At 33.8% G+C, this 22,083-nt stretch overlaps 1 non-coding gene across 1 annotated transcript; it reads right to left on the bottom strand.

Annotated features, from left to right (window-relative positions):
* Positions 1-20,472: 20,472 nt before the first annotated feature.
* TRNAG-UCC (transfer RNA glycine (anticodon UCC)) lies at positions 20,473-20,544 on the bottom strand. The gene has a single exon. It is a non-coding gene; the product is annotated as a tRNA-Gly (tRNA).
* Positions 20,545-22,083: the final 1,539 nt, after the last annotated feature.

Below are 22,083 nucleotides of genomic sequence, written 5' to 3'. Positions count from 1 at the left end.
TTAAACATTGAAAATTGTCAATGTCCATGAAATTTAAATTTTGTAGTCAATTTACGAAGCAATAACCCTTCCAAATAGAAGAGAATCTGGGGAATAAATAGCTTTCCAAGGCGGAGTCGAAACGATGGAATAATTCAGATAAAACTCAAAGCGACAAGAACAATAACCGATGCACCACCATTGACAATAGTGGAGGCAAACCAGTGCGGTTATTTACGCTGGAGATTGCATTGATACCAATACACCGATCAATAATACAATGATAATGAAATAAATGAAATTATTTTAACTGAAACGCCTATGGTATGTTATCACAAGCGATGTGGAATTTATACCTAGAGACAGTCTCAAACGTTTAGATACATTCGACAATAACAGGTTGGCGGTAATTATTGTGTTCACTTGGACAACGCGCCTGCAGCGTCGGTGGTCCGACAAGCTTTTGCTTTCCATTTCTATTGAAATATCCAGTTTCACTGGGGAAACATGAGAATCACACAATCAATATTTTAAGCGATCTGTGAATTTAATTAAAAACTTATAAATAAAACACGCTAAATAAAATAGTCTGTAACTTATGACTTTTTGAAATTAAAAATTGCTGAAATTAAGTGAACAAATAAAGTCCCGTAAAAGTATAACTCCAATTAAAACTTCAAATACATTACATCCAAAAAGTTAATTTCTTACACGATGCAAGTTCTAACATTATTTGCTTATTGTTAACTTGTGTCCTTTGCAATTTAAATAAAATTTACTACAATCATGGTGGAGATACGAATTCTGGACCAATAAAAATTATCTTTACAGATTTAATGACATTAATCTAAAAATATTTATCTTTTAACATTGAACATAAGAAATCCAAAGTTTCAATAAGTTCGGACTTGGATGCTATAGAAAGACTTTTACAATTGTTTGCATTTGAGCACAATTTTACATTTATTCGACGGATCATGTTCTCGTGAAGTTGAATATGTCTCTCAGTGTATTAATGTTTGCTGGAAAGCGATTGGTTACTGGAGAACCTTTTCTATCGGTTATCGATTCTTCGAACGATGTGGTATAATTATACAGATAAGGCTAAAAACGAGAGGCGAAGCATGCTCCGTTTGTCTTAGGCGACAAACACAAATATTAGACACGAACAAGCACCGGGACGGAATAGCAAATCGCTGTATATTTGTATAAGAAGCGTACTCAGAGTCGGGTTTATATTTTGTAAACAGAGCAATGGAATGTTCGATAGGTACAGTTAGCTGTCAATGACGGTGGAATGTCGATAACAGATTTAACTGTATTTTTTCGCGTTTACTCTTCTATTACGTTTCATATCTGACAGTTCACTCAAGCCATTAGTAGAAGGAGAAAAAGATAATTGTGTGATATCGATTTATATATTTATTTTTAAGGAAAACTGTAAATTTTATAGAGATTAATACGACATTTATGAGTTTATTATTATTTTCATTTGAACCACAGGTCTTATCATCATAATCAACGTTATTCCTACCGGATTCCTATACATTCGACAACCGGGATTCCTCCATATATTTTCAATTGAACCTTTAAAAACAGCTTTCTTTCAGCGTTTCCTGACGACAATAACTAAGTCTCTCCATCTTGTAGGATCTTGTTGCTCTTGCCCAGCTGTATTCTCACAATCAGAAGCTTTTTGCTTCAGCGGCCATCTGTTCTGCGCACTATGTGACGTTCTTACTGTGACTTAAATTTGCCAGTTCCATGGGCTATTACGGTTACTTTCGATCGTCTATAGATATCCTAATTCTTGATTCGGTCGCATTGATAAATTTTCAGAAAAGCCATCATCGTGTATCATTAGGCAATTGTGAACTTACACTGTGACAGATATCTAATTTAAGTAAATGATAACATTTTCACACCATCATTAAAAAAATGTAGAAATAATAAAATAATGTTATTTGTTGTGTTTGAATTCATTAAATAAGCAAGTCTTAATCTTTGTTAATTTTGTTTTTAATTTTTTTATAAGTATAAATTCCAATACACACTAAACAAAAAAAAGTTACGATCTATAAATTTTCTGTAAGAACAGACTTGGCATCGTACAGTAGTAACATGTACATACATGTTACTATTAGGAAACAATAAAACTCTTCACTTTAAAATTACGTCTAATAAAGTCATTGCAGAAAATTACATAACTAAAGTTTGAAATAGTTTAAAATTTACACTTGTCTTGTCTAAGAAGCATTTTGCACTAGCGAATATATTGTAGCATTATTTGTACCCTCTGTAGTGACCTGTCATAAAACTTGCAAGAATAAAGTTGAATTATGTGAGGCGCGCAATTTATTACCACCTGTACATGGGAGAAATTGTTATTACCATAATGATAATTAAAGTACAATGTTGGCTCTAATTACAACGCTAAATTAATGACAGGCTAGAATTGAGTAATTAAAGGTTTATGGAGGATGGGGTATATCTCCCATTATGTCTATTAATGGTACATTTACTGCAGAACACCTAATAACTCGGTTAGTCATCTAAAGGCAAAAGTGCTACGTGTTATTAACATTGTACACTCGCTCTATCTTCCATTATAATACTTACAATCGGAGGCCGCTATAAAACTTTACAATACAAAAAGCAGCCTGAGTTCCTGCAGACTTCAGTATACGCTGCCCGGCCGCTAAAAAACTGTATTTTATTCATGGCGCAAACCCCTAACATCGGGATTATGTTAAATTTCGTAGTGTAATGGAAACGATGCATTATGCATTTGGCTCGTCTGACACAATGACATATGAAACGAGTTTTGTTTGATGTTAGTAACATACAAGGATATAGAAATATCAAAATCGTTGTAACACATACGTCTGCTTTCATGATGGAGTGAGTTTGTGTGACCTTTAAATCGATCGAAATAAAGTTTAAAATGACGTCACTCAACGCAAAGATAATTGGTTCGGATTGTCACCAAGTATTGTCGGGACAAAGATATTCGGTTTTTACAATTTTCTCATGAGCCTGATTGTTTTTCTCTTAATTATTGTTCGGCCGTTTTATTTTTGAGTATAAAGGCATAAGAAAATTCATGATTCGAGCAGTCGATTCTTTTTCGCATAATGGGGATCTTTTCTTGTACAAGACCTGAATATGAAATAACTTTGCCAATGATTTTCAATGTTTGTTTTCTAATTTGAATTTTTTTAACAGTTGATTTTAACTCCTTATTCCTCAGACGCAGATACCTAATTTTATTGTTCACCAAGAAACAAAACTGAAACGGGGTCTTTCACTCTGACGTCATTAACACAAAAATAGTCACTCAACGAACTACTACAACTATGCACAGGATTTCCTTATGAGATCAAATCAGGTAGGTCCGTAGACAAACAAAAGTAAACGACATAGCCCAATGGATTGGCACGGTGATGTGTCAGTGGGTAGGCCACATGCCTTAAGCTTCTGGAGTGAAGACTACGCACCAGCAAACGTAGCGTAAAATGCCCATCATCCACATGGTAGATAGATGACCACTTTCAACTAGGTCTATTGCAAATCTGTGGGGGAGACCTATATCGAACAGTGGATGTTCTACGACTGAAATGATTATTTGTTAAGAAATTAAAGAAATATCTTCCAAAAATAAATAACCCAAAAGAACTATTTACTAAGTCTTTACCTGTACATATCTAATTTATAGTTTGGATCCAATTTGACAGTCTCAGTCGTATGAACAGATATAGTTAGATCTGTCTCAATCGTCCATTCGCATCACAGGATTGCGACGATACCGTGTTACCTATCTCCGTAAAAATGAATAATTTAAGTAATGATATAAAACGGCACACGAATACCAAAACATTAAACACACAATCAAAACTCAATGTCAAATATTGTTACACCTAGATTGAGATCTCTTAGGAATTCTCCAAGTCACCGATGATGAGATAATAGAGCACGAAGCATACAACATGCGAGATCGCATTGGGCGGAACCGACGCGTGGGCCTTGGACATTGTTTCACAGATTGTACCGATACTTCAGCCCAAATATTGTGATTGAGATCTTATCACAAATTATAATGTTCCTTTATTGATATTTACACAAGTATACCTACTCATTGAACGATATCTGCTTGGATCTATAACGGTCGCTAGTTTTTTCTTATAATGGGCCAGTTCGCTGGTTTTGAAGTAATTGTAGGCATTACATGTTCCGGATGGGTTATGTTTAGAGCACACACAACGACTATAAAATGCCTATTATTATGATCGTGTAGTTAAATTTTTGACTCGATGAGATTACTCGCTATTTCTATTAACATAAGTACGTACTTAGTCCATTGGTGTGTGAGAAAAAGTCAAATTTGACTTTGTTTAAGTTCACAAAAACTTTGTTACTTAAAAGTTCACTTTCAGTTATTTTCATAGAGCTACTAAGATAATATTTATTTGATTATAATTTTTCTTTAGTTAAATTCCAATAACTTTTTAATTCACCATTTTTTTTAAATAAATAATTTAGTAGGTTGATAACTTTACGCCAAAAGGCAAACTCAGTTTGTCATTCATTAATAGTTACAGATCTGATTGGAAATTACAGTGTAGGTGTATATAGTATGGACATCTATGAGCGTCTTGTGGCTAGAAAGAGGATGATTATAATAATGACTTTTTATACAGTCAAACATCATCATACAACAAAAATATATATAAAAAGCGAAACATATAGGTAGTTGCTGTTTTTACCTGCGTTGTGCAATATTTTCACTACTACTATAACTTTATTTCACGATTAAGTCACGACATCTGGTTTACATAACTTCGAATAAAAATATTTGATATTGTTTTAAATTTAAGTAAACATCGTTGCCTAATGGCATAGTAGTTTATGTTTTTAAATGTAATACTAAATTTTTATAAATGTTATCCATCATGAGCGTCGGTTAAAAATATTATTATTTCCAATACATTTCTTTATTCAGGGTAATGACATATAAAACATATTTGAATGTACATTAATATGTTGACACATGGTAACCACAAGACACTATGGCTCCACAAAATAAACAGGAGCTGCTGAGTACTATTTGGATTTGAAAAAAGAAATCTCCGAATAGCGCAGAATGTAACGGACGTAAAAAGAAGGATAGATTGATAACAATAGGCTAAAATAAAAGAAAAGGCTAGTGTTGTTGTCGACCCTTGACTTAGTGGTAATTGTGGCCTGAAAATAAAAATGATTAGTTAACATTTCACAAGGTGTAAATTGTACATTAATCAAAATGTCAATACATTATATTGGTACCAAAATGTTGATCTATTTTCCATCTATGTAATTACTCATCATGATATATCTGTAATTATAAGACTTAGAGACTTGAAGTTTAGAAGGAATATTAATTTTGCAAAGGTTATCTAAGAAGTGGTAGAAGGAGCGTTCAATGAAAAATATGTTTTTTCTAACTATAACTCTAATAGATATGAAGCTTGATCAGAATATTCAATTTAAAATTTTACCGATTATATATAATTAAAATTAAAAAAGATCATACGGGCGATGTAAAGCGAAAATAAGTAAAATAAAAATTAAAAAAAAAATACTCCAAAATTAAAATACTGGCCAAAGTTAATTATACAAAACACGACGGGATGATCGCGTCATGTCTGTGCGACGATGGCGTCATGCCTGCCACGAGAAAGCAAATGAGGCCTATTAGTACTTGCCACGCGGAGAATACGCAACGGCCAGCACCCATCTCGTACTGCCCGTGGTGAATTAGGCTTGCTCATTAATTTATTGTTTTGTATTGTTTGTTGCAGAGGAAGATTTGTTCGTGTGCTACATTGAAATGTATTCGGGACGTTAATCATTCAGTGAAATCTAGTAACGCTACAGGGAACTTTAAATATAAATAAATTAAGTCATCAATTAATGCAGATTTATTTTATTTGTAACAATGGAACTCGCATGGAACATTTTATTCTAACTAAAAACTATTTTGACACTACTACTAAACTTTCCGGTATTATGTTACGACATAATTTCAAGATGTTGGAAGACCAATTGTAGTCAACTATCGAATCCAACTCGACGGGGCAGTGATCGACGAACAGACGAATATCTTCTGATCCAATATGTGTTAGCAGTGATAGTTTGCGGCAGTTAAACATGATCTTTCGCTTTAGAACTTATTGGCAGGCTCACAGTTGCTTAACGAGTAATGAATTCAGGAATAAGGATATCATCAGACGAATGAAAATAATTGACGTAGCTCAGTGGATTAGCAAGTTGAAGAGGTAATGGGCAGAATACATAACGCGTAGAACGGATAGCCACTGAGTCCGTAAGGTTCTGAAGTAAAGACAAAGAATAGGCGAGCGCAGTGCAGGCCATTCTCCGACAAGGTGGACAGATAACCTTGTTCAGAACATCGAAAGACGCTGGATATCTGATGCCTGCCAGTTCTAGCGACAATCTATGAGGGAAGCCTTTAGCCCCGCTGTGAAAGTCCTGCGTCTAAAATCTTTGATGTTCATTATCATTTTCATATGTGATGATTTATGTATTTGTTTCACCAGACCTGGACTTGATTACTAAAATCACGTGAAACTCTCAATTACAATAAATAAACGTAGGTCTGGTAGAATTAAAATCGTGTTATAAACCGACGCAGAGAAAAGACGTTGTGCATAGCGAACTTGCCTATAAATTTTTATGACAGAAATTATAAGATGAAAGGTTTTGTTTGACTGCGTTTCCTCAACGACAAAAACATAGTGCATATTTTTTTTTCCATTAGACACTTTTATCAGCCGACTATACTAACTAATATGTGATAAATTCCATCAATCGCAAATATTATTCTCTGAGCTAAGTTATTGAGCTGACTTTTCGTCGTCGTTTTAACTCATAGACGCCCACTACAAGGCATACGCCACGTTTAGCTAGCGGGTTGGCGATTGCAGTGTGGTATTATGATACGCAAAGGACGCTGCTGTCCATCCTCTGAAAATTTGGTTGTAAGCAGTGGTAATCCTATATAATTAATATCCAAATTGTAAATTATATAGGCCATTAATTCTGGGAATTAAAATCACTACCAACGAGCGCAATTCTTTATTCTCTAGCACTAAGCTACCACTGCTCTAATTACAACGTATTACTGATTAAAAAAAGGTGATATCTCAATTGCTTAATGAAATAATTTGACGCATCCACTATATAGAATCAGAAAATTCGTAGATAAAAATTTAATGTAATTATTTAAAGTGAGAAATTCCGTTGTTTAAAAAATATTACATAATACACACACAAAACATAATTTAGTGACGTTCTGTGCTTGCTTACTGATGCCAAGCGATGCTCGTATATCAAAATATGAATACGCTTTTAGTGTATTATTGCGCGGCGTTATATCTCTTATACTGGAGCAATCTTAATACTGTCAGCCATTATTTTTACAACATAAGTATTCCATTAAGAAATAATATATTTATGCGACTTTTGATTTTTTGTCTACGGACTATGTAACATATTTTTAGTCATGTAAATTGTAATATATTATGTTATATAACGTGATAAAAGTTATCTAATAGTATAATAGGTTTTAATAATTTAAAATGGTCGAATTTATTACAAAACCTATCCGTCATATTTATTTTTAATACTCATTATGTAAATGTTTATTTCTAATAAATTAGTTAATATTTTAACATCTATTTGTTTCGGTACTTACTTTATTTTTTTGTTATTAATAATAAACCTGTTTAAGCTAAATAATTAATTCGTACAGCGGACGACAATAAGCCATTCATTACTCTCACCCGTTCGTTCCAATAAAGTATTAAAGAGCGTTCCTTTAAAATTCTAACATCTATTAAATCGCGCGCGTTAGCTAATAACGTATTCTGTAATTTGCTCATACGTCTTGTTATGGTCGTTCAGCCAGATTAAAACCCCGGCCACCCTTCATAAATCGCACCCTAAACCTCACTTAATATATTATTCATTCTCCGTAAAACACGGCAAAACGAATTCGGGCCCACGGCTCTTCAATACTCTGCCTTCCGTGTGTCGTTTACAAGTATTTACAACACTCCAATAGAAGCCAATAGACTTTCCGGTAGTCTACTTGGTATTTGGTAAAATAAATAAAAGGTACATTGAATAAAGTTACTCGCAACAAGTAAAAAAATAATTCCATTTAATCTTGATTGATTATTTATTGATAGGACTGATAAATTAGACTTGTGAAGACCAATATTTTTAGAATTTATTTGATTTATTTATTGATATAACTAAAATATTCCGGCATGTAGAAAAATATTCTGTATGTTTGTATATATCAACAGAGGGTATTACTTATATATAAAAAGATATACTTACATCATATATATATCTCTCGCGAATTGGGTGGGAAAAAGCTAGTATAGTAATGTATATAAGACGTGTTAACAGTTGAATTTACACAACGATAAAAAAGCTAATGCTCTATATTATAACATCCATAGAACGTATAACATGGCTGTGTAGTGTTAAATATATTCGAATACGGATACACCGAAATACTTTTAACACGGTTGTTATAAGGATATAAAAATTGTTGTTGGTACCGCTGATTTAAAAAAAGAATGTTTCTTCCGTCTTTTTTTTCCCTTGCTATCTCATTTTATGCGAATGGCTACGTGCAGTTGTTCGCTCAGGTAAGCATGGCTTTCTCACTTTGAATGTGGTATAAAACGGTCCCCATGCATATTATAGTATCATCATACAAGCCGGATAGAGGTTTATGCTCCACAAGGGTTGAATTTATAGCGTCAGTTTTATAGGCGCGGAGTCAATAGTAAAAGTCGAATGGTCATTTCGTTTGGCTAGCCCACAAATTCTTGCTGTAAGCACGTAAATAAAACAACGTACTCAGGTGTCTCTGAATTAGGAAAACATTAAGCGAGGATCGGATTTAGAATTCGTGCTCTCCACCGTCGTATCTTTTTATGGTAAGTTTCGACGTAAATTATTTTTACTAGACATAAATAATGGATGTTTTCATTATCATTTTCAGAATTATTTTAAAATTGTAACAATGACGATGTTTATATTTTTTGTCATAATAATAATTATAATGTTCTTGAATAGTTGTCTAATAAAAATTTAGTGTATCGCAAAGAAAGACCAAATTTGTTTTAAATCATCTACAGTTTTGTCTCCGTTACGCAGAATAAATGGCCGTCGACGCCTTAAGGTTCTAGAGTAGAGATTACACACAGGAAAGTGCAGCGTAAAGCGTCCACCCACAGACTGGATACTGGAATTGTAAAGGTCGTCTTGAGATGCTGGATGCAAGATCTACAGGATAAACCTACAGTTGAAATAATGAATAAAAATGATGATGATAATGCATCCGCCAAGAAGTTCTGGATTTAGATCTTATTATTTTGCGCTTCGTTCTTTTGAGTTTTACAGTACTATACACAAAAATTCTGATCTACTCCTCTCTTTGGTCAACTAAAATTATGTTTTAATCAGCATTAATGCTTATTTTACGATTATAAATTAACACTATTTAATAACTTTATTTTTTCCGTTTTCCATTTATATTAAATTATATATTCTTTCGTGATTACTGTAATACCCAGTTTCCCGCCACATTACAAGCCTAAAACGTAAAAATTTGATTGCTCCCAAACAAGTAACGCGTTAAGCTAAACTTGCTCCCGTAAGTCTATTGCGTCGTAAATACTCCTAGCGGAGCAGAACAAGTGAGCCGAAAGTACACAATAAAATTCAATCATGTTCGCGGGCGGCTGCGTCGCTGCCACAATAATGTTTTATGGTGACGTTGCTCCCACGCCGGCCACCAATCAACAGCTTCGATTCCGGTGAATGCCTAGTGATGTGATTATCGAGCATTCAATTCATAAATATCTGTTTATGAACTACAATCAAATAACTTCAATATGGTCTTAGTTAACCATTTCCTATTATCTTTTACTTTGACATTTTAACGTTTTACGGTATTATGTGCAGTCGTGAACGTTCCGCGGGATAATGATTAAAATTATTATACTGACTATGGGTTAAGTAAATGTTACGTACCGCTTTTACGTAATTTTGAGCAGTACGTCATTACTCATTATCTTCATTTCAGTCGCAGGACATTCGCAATTGCACTTAGGCCATCCCATAGATCGAGTAGCACACATATCAAATTTTGTAATTTATTTATATGTTACTATATGTATTGCTGTTTGTAAATTAATAAATAAAAAGGTAATCGCTTTATAACTAAACGTATACTTTTCTTGACTTACAAAACGGCAATGGTAAAAAAAACGTCTGAAGGTAATTTAATTTAAAAAAATCACATTTTTTATCTTAACTTTATTTAGAAATACATCATAGCTTTTGCTATTGACAATATATACAAATTACCGTTAAATTATACTGTTAAAAAAGTACATTCTTTATTTATAACTTTAACATTTTTTTTTCATATCGTGTACGGATACAATTTCTAATAACGTTCGAGGCGAGAAATCTTGGAAGAAATATTACTTGGGCAATAATCATGTTGCAGTAGTTCGGTCATATATGACCAATGTGTATAATAAAATCCAAGACTGAAAACCGGTCAAAAGCCGATCTTTCGGTAAGAAACTTAAGGGATTGAACAGAGGTTCAAGATTTCTTGCTGGTCTGGTACTCTAACTCCTGCAGAAGTCATCTCCATAAGAAATAGAATATAATATTCAGAATTAAGTTCTATTACAAAAAAAAACTAAAGAATATTTACTTCGATTACTCATTTCTTTTAACGTTGCGAGTAGTAGTTTTTCGTTTTATTAGTTTAATTGTAAAAAAATATATTATTTAGTTTATTTTTTTTCCAATTTTGATGATCACGTGCATTATGTGCGATTATTTTTTGTTAGCTTTATTAGTTTTATTTTTAAGAGTATTAAAACAACTGTAATAATAACACTACTCGACCCCGTCTCTTTTGTGACACCTTCCAGTAAAAGGAGATTGAGAGTGGTGGGGTTTAAACGGCGCTTTGATTATTGAGTCGGTAGCTCGGTCACTCATACGATAACCATCGAAGTGATAAGTTGTCTGGTGGAAACTATGCTGGTTGGCCTATAAGAGTATTGAAAATGGATTAAAAGTATTTACTGTCCTGTGGATTGATTTTTCTGATATTTAAATATTACATAACAATAGTGCTGATCCCTGTTTCAGCACATAGACGCCCACTGCCAGGCATAGGCCTCCAAAGATATATTTGGGGAGATATCGCATTATCGCCGCGCAGGGCAGACGGGGGCGCAGTGTGGTACTATGGTACGTAGGGAACGCTGTTAACTATCCTGTCAAAACTTATTTGTGAACAGTGCTAAACCCATAAAATTATGCACAAAGTGCGAATTATATTCTTATATAATTTGCCCAAATGGGATTAATCGTATAAATTAAAAGACAAAATTCAAATGGATTTTTTTATTGTATCCCAGAAATCGAACCCGCGACATTGGATTACAAATCTGAGTCGTCTGCCATTGGGCTGCCACTCCTCGCATTCAGTAATAATATGAACTCGAAATTTAAATTAGCAAAATAAACAATGTGTATTTTAGAGGCCTTTTTAACTTAATATTAAAAATTTATTATTTACTTATATTGTTATGTTAAAAGTTGCAACATTAAATATTGAAAATACTCGCTTTTTAAAACACCTTATGATAAAGCAATACGACCATGTTCATTAAATAATATTCGATCTACTTCATTCGGCTTATTTACGAGCTGCGACAGCGAAATAGTAAATTAGAAACAGATGCCATTTACACGCGCACAAATCAGAATCTCGTGTTGTTTTGTGTTCCGCCGATACTTGACGGCTCTATACCCCGGCTAATTATTAATTCACGAGCTTGGTTCTTATCTCCAGAGGCTAAAGGAAACCAGATTTCTTAAGCCCTTTCACACCAAAGATTCTTATACAAAATAATTATTAACATTACAATCAGGATTACGTATACCTTACGTTTATAACGTTAAAAATTGTTAAGAAATAAACTTGTAATTCGATAAAAATGTGAAATATGAAAATATGTGCATGTATTATTTTACCTAAATAACAATATCCATGTCGTTTTAACAAAATTAAGTCGTAGATGAAGGAAGTGAAATGATGATAATGCTGATTACCAAAAATAAAATACGTCAGTTGTTCAAAAACAAATATTGAAAAATGTGCATATCCGAGTAAAAAATGAAGCAGAGTCTAAAACCGATCGTCTGTAAAGCTCTTAAGTTTATAATCGAAGGCATCGATCAAACAGCCCCTAATGAATTGTCCGTTTGCTTAAGGGTTAAGTCCGGAGATCTCTATAATCACACGCGCGATAGAGTTACACAATGGGAGGTTTTGATGTCCGTTTTTTATCGCAATGGATTCATGTATTCAGCGGAATCCTGTGACGGGTGAAGGGTTGTTCCCTTTTTCATAACTTACTAAAAAGATATTTCACCCTAGATAGACGTGTTATTTATCATTTACATATTTGAGGCGCAAGGTGCTTCCGGATTAAAATATATCCAGATGTTTTACCAATGTTTACAAATAATTTTTTTCTTATATCTTTGAACCTAATAATTTCGTAATATTTTATATATCGTTGTTGCGTTCTAGAAAGTGTATTATGATGAAAAATAATAGGTTACATTTATTTCCTTTTACAATTAAATTATTTTTTAAAACCTACTTGTATCAAATAATAAAACGTATCAAACTTTTATTATACCACAATCAAAGTGTTAAGGATTTTTTATTTATAACTTAATATTGTCCTTAAAATAGAGGAAAACTAATACGAAACAGTGGTACGTTTCGTAGGCGATTGTACTGCGCTTATAGCATTTAGAATTCCATATTGCCTTTATTTATTTACTTATTTTGATTAGGCACGCCAACAATAAAACTTAATATACATATTAATAAGTTTCACAAAACATTGTACAATTTTATTATGTTCATTTGTAGTAGGCCTACACATTATGTTAGTCTTTTCCTACGCCTTAATAAATGTATAAAAAAATAATGAAAAGGCTCTCCAAATTATAACAAAACGTAGGAAAAATAATTGATAATAAACTGCTTAAAAACAAGACAATTTATAGTTAATGAAACTTTAATTACCAAAATATTATGTATAAATAAAAATATGTAGTTAAATTTCTAAAAACATTAGCCTAATGTTTTTTAGCATCTTTTACTTGAGACAGCTTCCATATAAAAGTCTTACTCGGATATTTCCACATTAAATTGATTGTAGGTGTTGTATTTTGTGTCGATCTTTTTTGTTAACGAACTCATAACAAAACTATTGATTCATAATTGTTATTAGATAATGTTTATGAATTACATCGACTATGCAAATACATATGGAATATAAACGCTTATTTTCGCTAGTGCAACTTATATTATGGTTTACTTTACTTAATTATAGATAAATGTAATATGTGTGTTAGCATTTCTCAGGGTATAAGCACTAAAAAACTAACCTCTGAGGCTCTCTAAAAGACGACTCGGGTTTTACTTACGCTATTTCACTAACTAGGGAAATCGCCAACTTCTAGAATCGCTTAAACGGATGCTTTGTGGATCAATTGAAAGATAGGATCCCGCGAGGTAAAATCAGCTGAGGCTGTAACCTGAATCACGTTCAGCATTCCAATACAGAGTTACTCGAGAGATCTAAATCACGCTAAATAATTTACGCTTGCGGGTCCATGGTTTCCACTCCAGAACCTTAACGTTCTGCGCGCTGTATGCGTAGATAAATCCCGAACCCCTTTCCATATCCTAGATAGCCCTCCCGATGGCTCCTTGAGTTCAGTAGTAGACGTCTTATAGCTTAAATAATGATACGATGATGACGGTGACAAGAGTGAACAAGTTACTAACTAAAACAATTAAGAACTCTTAAATTAACTTTCATTTTGTATACTCTAATGTGACAACGCCTTAAAGACAACATGCTACTAAGTGAACTTTGTAATGATGAATGAACAAAACAGATGTTTATCACGATCTATGTCCGTTACCGTCTCATCTACTTTATTGTTAATGTACCATTGTCGTATTATATTTATAAAAGATTCATATCTTCCATGTGAAAGATGTACTCTGTCACGTTTCAATGAACAGTTTCGATAGCGTTGAATTAAAAATATCCCCTCTCTAATATCGGTTAAAATGTCAATTTGCCGTACTCGGTGGGTTATTACGACGTATCAGTGAATTGATAAATGAGCTTACACAAGTACCGTGGTAACTGAATTAGATTTAGTCAACATTGTAAACCATAGCTTGCATTTGGAGCGTCCAAATCACGGGTCACGACTGTACTTAATAAAATAACAAAGGCTTTTGTATAGTGTGAGATCCTCATAGTTAATAATACAAAGAGTTGTTAAAATACTCAAAAAGCTAAATATTTTATTATACCCTAACACCTAGTCACTACATTAATCGTCAATTTATAAAAGGTCAATTAAAGCAGCAATCACTTAACTCTCTATTAAGATTGATCCGCTTCTAAGCTCTTGTTAAACTGTCTTGGAATTTTGAAGGACGCCGAGGAAAAAATATCTATTCATTGTTAAACCTACGATTAAACATTTTAATTTTACTATCCCTCAACGATTATTATTTGTCTCTTTATTGTGTGTACGCTTCGAGCTATAATTCTTACAAAAGATTTAAACAATGTAAGTTTAATTTCTACATTCATCGATTAACTAATTAAAAATATGATACGACAAAAAATTTGGTTTCATTTTGGTTTTCAAATAACCGGTGATCACTGGTGATATTAAATAACCGTTTTAGTTAAGCATTTTAGCAATCGAATTTATATAAATAAGATAGTCAAAAATTGGGAATAATATTAGCAATTGAAAAAATTTATCAGCTTTTCGTAAGTTGGGGGTCAGTGTGAGAATTAAAAAGCAGCGGTACTACGCTACAACTTTGTCTGATAATGAAAATGTATTTGTATAAAAACTTTATTAAGTAGCCTGGACGAACCTGCAATCATCACGAAATCATTCCTTCATCCATGTACACCTAAGATATTTTCACGTAAATGCTGACTTATCTAAGTGTCTCTGAAACAATTAAGCTTGGAGCTTTAAGTTTTGGTAACAATATCCCACGGCCAGAATATTTCTTTTGGCATTTTATAATTACCAAGAATGAATTTATAAAAACTAGACCAGCAAAAGGCAGTGCGGGCCACGCGAAGCGAGCGGGAGGAGCTAGAAGTGCAACGTACGTGCCAAACAGTTCACTCTTTTTTTACGAGCAATTGAGCTTTTGCAGCAATAACAATGCACCCATTTCCCCATATTAACGCTTGACATAAGAATAGGTATTATTACATAAATAGTGCCAAGACGAAAAGATTCACTTGCTGTTATAGGACTTAAACCACAAGTGCGTAGGTATACATGATATTTTAAAATAATGGTGAGGCTATATAGACTTGGGTGACACTATATCTGTACTCATTGTTCTAAGAGATACTGCAAGCCTTGGTGTGCAAGCACACTTGTTCTTAGGCCGTAGATATAAATGTTGCAATAATATTTACTCATAAAATACCTTCCACCAGTTAGCCTTTTTTCGGCCTCGGCGACTCTACGCTGTAACTGTCAGAGCGCTCGCTCGTAGACTACAAATGACGGAACAACAAAAATTAATCCTCTCGCAGTGTTCGTCAGTACAAATAGCTGATAATTCAATGACGTAACGCAGTGTCGGGGATCGCAACGCTTCGATTCGATTCGCAGTAATTGTTTTCAATCGCGTCCATCAAACACTCGCGGCCGATAATGGAATTTGATTGTTATTTAAGTACTTTCCGCGCAAGTGATTCCGTTAAATTGGAAGTGATATGTTTTAAAGGCTGGAACGTGTTAAATGCGGCGCGTCGTTATGTACCTCGCTGTACTTTTTGGAACATTTTGTTCGATGTTACTGAAAGATGATAATCCAAAACATTTACTAAATACGAAATAAATATTAAATATATCTATTACTTCAGTAGACCGTGTCACGAATCAGAATATCCATAGAGGAATGAAAGTAAACGACATTGCCGAGTGGATTGTCCACTTAAAGTGGCAGTTGGCAGGCCACATAGCGTGCAAAATAGATGACCGCTATGGCCTAAAGGTTATGGAGTAGAGAAAAAGTGCCGGCAAGCACAGCGAAAGACATCCAGGGTTTTTTTTTTAACTTTTCCCCATACATTTATTCGGGATAGGGGCCCTAATTTCAATAAGTTTTACAGCCTTGTTTTATTTATTTTTCTTATTCCGTCCATCACATTATCTCGCAATGTGTCTTCTTCTTTCATTCATATTTTCTTTACCATATCTTACATTCTTGGCTACGTCCCTTACAATATTTTTTTTTGCTTTTAATTTTTTTACTTCCTTCTTGATGTTTTCTTATACAATTAACATTTATTTTTTCTTTAAAAGTATTATTTACATTTTTTGATTATGTCTTATTTTTATATCACGGTTATTTTGTTACACCTGTTTATTTCTCTACCCTACCTTAATTTTTCATGAAATTCCTTATTATAATTTTTGCATGTTGCAATAAAATGTAGCGGTATCCTGCGTCACCTCCCTGATAAGGGATCAGGGAGGCGACGCTGTCGCTATCTGTTTTGATTCCAGATCTACTCTGATACCGTAAGATACAGGGGCAACCACAAGTTGAACAAACGGCCTTACTAAGCTCGTCGGAAGACTGGAATCCGGGCATTACCAATCAGTCCTATTGAAAAACTCCCGGGGAGACCAGCGGTGGACGTCTTACTTATAAATTTAAAATTATAGTTACAATATTTGTGATTTTAGTGGCACTGTAGTTTCTCGCAACGAACTTTGTTGTAAACAAAATCAGATATTCAACGCAAAATAATATAGGGATACGATAGAGTTTTGTTTTTACTTTTTTATTATTTATTTCTTATAATCTCGTTATATCTCCAAAACTTAAAAAGAAACGCTAATTAACGCTAATTAATTTATGTATAGTTCTTTTAATTGTTTTTGTGATACCGCCATCTGTTGGAAGCTGCGAGTTTCACCTGACCGTTTCTCTTAGTTACTCTAACAAAGATTCAAAAAAGATAAGGTCTCAATTATGGAATATATTTCAAATAATATACGTAATTTTCTTTTTAATTTATGAAACAGAAAGTTATTTATGTAACTACTAAATATGACTTAGTTTTTTTTCCTCGATAGGTTGTTTTATTACTTCAACCAAAACTCTACAAAATCAAAATTCAAACTCATTCAAAAAATTCAAAATCATTCAAACTTTAATTTTTCGCCTACTTAGTTGTAGAAAAAAATTCATGATCCGATTAACGTCCCACATGAAACATTTAGCAAAAGAGAAAAATGAAAGACCTTTACCATTATTGCGGCACAGAGCTCCGGTATTTAAAGTTTATCGTAAACAAAAATCATAAAAGCCCGTCAAATATCATTATCATTAAATGATGGATGGCTAATTCTTGCCTCTATCTGATGGAGGCCCGTATAAAGATGCGTGGGACAGCGCGTACAATGCATCGTTCGAAGCCAAGTGGCTGTATCCAAAGCGAATCGATCCTTAAAATAAACGCGCTATCCGCGGGGTGGCTATTAAACAAAATGATTAAATGACCACACCATCCAACACTGAAGCACTATTCACCACTTCAACAGACCTGTTGTTCGTTCATTGATATAGCTTCACAGCCCCAGTTTATCAAGAAAACATAAATATTGAAGATTACATAATAATTACATATTAAATGTTTAATAACATAATAATTTAATATTGGTAGCGCCGGTTTTATCATGGCAATTGTCATAAATTTATAGTGTCTCAACTTTGACCCATGCTACTACAATGCGCCATATTTCCCTCTTAGCTTTCAAAATTCAATGTTTTGATATGAATAAAAAAAGTAAATGTAGTGTAAATTATATCGTACACGGTCAAATGTCTTTGCCAGTGTACGACATAATTTACAAAATCGCTATAAAATGAATAAAGTTAATAAACAGCTCATTGATTCATAAAGAAATCGCAATAAATTTGCGAATTCATGTCGTTAATTCAGCTACTTATAGCATAAGTCAATCTGCCATGTAAATTTAAACGAACTTGTATTGTACTCGCATTGACGGGGGGTAATATTATTTAATATGACGTCCATAATTCCACCGGAGCTAATACACGGACAGATCCCGAAGCGAACAAACAAATTTACCGAAATCGTTGGCCGGTCAGCGGGAAAAAATTATATGGAGGATACGTGCCCGCGGCCTGCGCCAGCGCCTCTCACAACCGGACTCGTTTACTTTTGTAGGTACACCAACAATTTGAAACATTGTGGATTTTCACAGAATTATTAAAACCCTTTTATTTATTGCAACTTATCTCGTTAGTATCGTTATCTTTTTTGGAAAGTTTATCGCGCACTATGTTAAGCCATCTGTGCTGACCTTCATCACTGTTTTGTATCACTTAAGAGTATTACTTTGGTCGATTCCACACTATTCGTGCTACGATAGCGTGGTTTTTGTCTTGCTAGGTGGTTCATCAGAACCAGCGCATTGTACACCGGCTTCACAATCGCCAGCCATCATTTTTTCCGACAATCAAAAGTTTGTTATCAAAAACTAATAAACTACCTAAATTTCAATTTTTTTTACTAACCATAATATGTATAATAACTTATAACTAGTTTAATAATAAAATGTTTATATTTACAAAACCTTCTAAATATTATCAATAGCTTGACAAGTTATTAAATTTAAAAAAAACATCCAATTACGGCTTCTTGACTATGGTATGTCGAAAATACATACACACGAAAATACATATATACATATTTTGACCTAAAAATCTTGTCCTTTTATCAGGCTAAAGTTATGGTATCCCTAACAATAAAATTTATGCCCTCATAAAGTATGAACACGCTCTTTATGCCCACAATATAAAACAACCTGGTGTTTGTATCCTTCGATCAAAGGGAATTGAAAAATAAAATGTTTATCTTTTCGATTTTGATTTAATTATTTTACCAAATAACCCCGTGTCACAAAAAATATTTATTGCTTTGTTTTAAACATTGCCGAATGTGATATTTATTGTAATTAAATTACTTAGATGTTAATTTAAATAAATACGAAACTATAGTGCCACTGAAACCGCTGTGCCGCGTTTTGGGAACGCGTAGCAAGGTGGAGGTCAAGGAAGAAACATGATGAGGTCCACCAAGAGTGTTGACGGTGGACTGACACAACGGAGTGATCGGTTCTGTAGTAGTGTACGCCCTTCAGTTTAACAGACCGGAAAACTCCAAACTCTACGTAGGCAGACGGTGGGATGCCTTGTTTTGTTTTGAATCCCGTAGACTGGAAACTGAATGTATTCCACAAAATTTGCAGTATCTTACCCCTGCGCCGTATCTCGCAAGCATCTGTACAATCTTTGTTGCGGAGGCAGAGAAATTATAGCATTTCTCATGGCATTGCGGTTAACAAATACTAAACTCGTTTCAAGTGACAGCCTAGGCCGATGTCTTAATAGGGTTTTGTGCGTAGTTCCTTCATGGAGCATCAGTTTAAGCGACCTGATCTCCTAACCCTATATATAAAGTAACTGCACAAGCCAAGGCTTCCGAATAAACTTAGCTTCTTTATAGAATTATAATCAGAGACTTCATCTCTGCCACCTCACACGGTGAAGCCACCAAATAATTAATACAATTTGACATAAAAAATCTTACGGTATTTACGCATGTTAGTCTATCAATTTGATACATAGACAATGTTTATTCGATGTTTGACAACTTAATAGCAATACAGTCGTCGATATATTTTAATTATATATCACGATGCCCCGCAGCTGGGTAAATATTTCCATTTTAATGACCGATGCGCGCCACCCACATTCATATATACATATTTTTTGCAATAGTTACCTATTACGAAATATTATTGAATCATAGTTTTTGAATTTAGTTGATTGTTGTAACCAGTTTTTACTAACGTTTTCGGTTATTAAAAGAGATCGAATAGACAAATGCAAATTCATTTAAAGTTGAAATACGCGTCTATTATAAAAAAACATTTTTCTAAAGCACTTTGCGAAGGGGCAGGGAAGACGTATCTATACCTACATGCGTAAGTGAGCTATAATGCTACCGCAATACCTGTACCGCGCCTTGGGTAAGCACCGCGAGGTGGGAGTCATGGAAAAAGTAGCTTGTGATTAGGAGCTGCGATCTTTAACGCTTATTCTCGGCTGATTTTAACGCTGTTAGCCCGGAAATTTTACAGCTTCATCGAAACTGAGCTTAAAGGGTCCGCGAACTTAAAAAAAATATCTGCGATGGCCGGGAATCGAACCCGGATCAACTGCTTGGAAGGCAACTATGCTGACCATTACACCACCATCGCTAACGCTTTAACGGCTATATTTAACGATACAGTAACAGAACCTATCCCCCGAGACTCCGATCGTCTAGCCGGGCGCTTATTAAAGCGCGGTGCAGCGAATTCATTAGTATTAAAATTAGACTAACTATTACGCTCGTAGACCCACCGAAACATCATCTATTTATTAATTGATACGTCATTAGTTAAATTAAGAGCTATGAATTATCAGCAAAAATATTACCTCAGATAAATATGCATACGATGTTATTATGAAACACAAAATAGTATTTTGTTAAATGTTTAACAAATATTAAGGAATTTAAAAATGTTAGAATATTCAAAAACGTAACTATTTGGAAAAAGGTACATAAATAATATATTTTTAATGAAATGCCGGAATTTTAACTGTATTTATAGTCACAAAATTTCTTACTGTTTCTTTTAAACACACTCTTGTTCACAAAATGACGAACGAACTTCGAGGTAGGAACAGATGGTGAGTCCATGGATCCAACTCGGTGACAGGGTGACAGGCGACAGGTCGCTGCGTAAAATAAAACGTATCCGACAGATTATCCGTCCACTTGCTACCGATGTCCTCCCGCGATAACGTCCCGTCGGAATGACGAGTTAATTCGATAGGTACCACGCTTTGACTCGTTCCTAATATAAAAGCGATGTGACATCTTAAAAGATTCTGCTTAAAAGCTACCATTTGATTTTTCCAAAGGTTTTAAATATTCACGCTCTCTGCAAATACTTATACGATATACGGGGTGATTTGTTATGGTGTAATAACTTTAATAATGCATTTCATGCAAAAAGTTTTAGAGCTTTTACACTTATTTCCGATGACCCTATATAAAGTGATAGCTCTCAAATATATTACAATAATTATTTTTTCTATTGGAATAACTTCAAGTCTGATAACTTCTGGCAAAACAATTTTTTGGGTAAGGATTGTGAACAATAATTAATCCTAGTAGGTAGCAATCCGATTTCAAAATACGCTTTTTATTACCATTTTATAACTAAATATTTCTAAAACCATTGATTTTTGAATAATATGTACCGTACTACAAAAAATAAAAATAACCTATAAAAAATTACCCATACATTCACTCCTTTATAGTTTTTAAGCCTATTTTAAATCACCCTGTGTCATTAATTCATCTTTCATCCAGTTCTTGTTCTAGTTTAACGGAGAGTTCTGCGACAGAGATGTCTGGTGACGAGTGTTTTAACTATACTAGACCTTTACAGAAAGGATATTCTTTGACCAACAAATATGTATCTTAAAAAGGATAAATATACTTAAAAAATTGCGATCGACCCAAATATGAAGCACCAAATGTATTAAACACTTCAATATCACTAATTAGTCAATGATATAAAAAAGTCGACGGAACCGTTTTAGAACACGGTTACAGGTTTAAAATTTATTATTGTATGGTAGACACGTGTCTACCCTAAAATCTCTTTAAAGTAGGTCGACAAATAACATAGTTAAGGTTGCGGGAAATCATCCTGGTGATTTTTGGCCAATGCCATGCAGTGTCG

The sequence above is a fragment of the Battus philenor genome, unplaced genomic scaffold (assembly GCF_028537555.1).
Source record: "Battus philenor isolate CCGP_79_NKW_IND1 unplaced genomic scaffold, ilBatPhil1.0.hap1 SCAF_14, whole genome shotgun sequence".
NCBI lineage: Eukaryota > Metazoa > Arthropoda > Insecta > Lepidoptera > Papilionidae > Battus > Battus philenor.
Note: the sequence above shows the minus strand (reverse complement) of the source record. Positions and strands in the feature narration are given on the sequence as shown.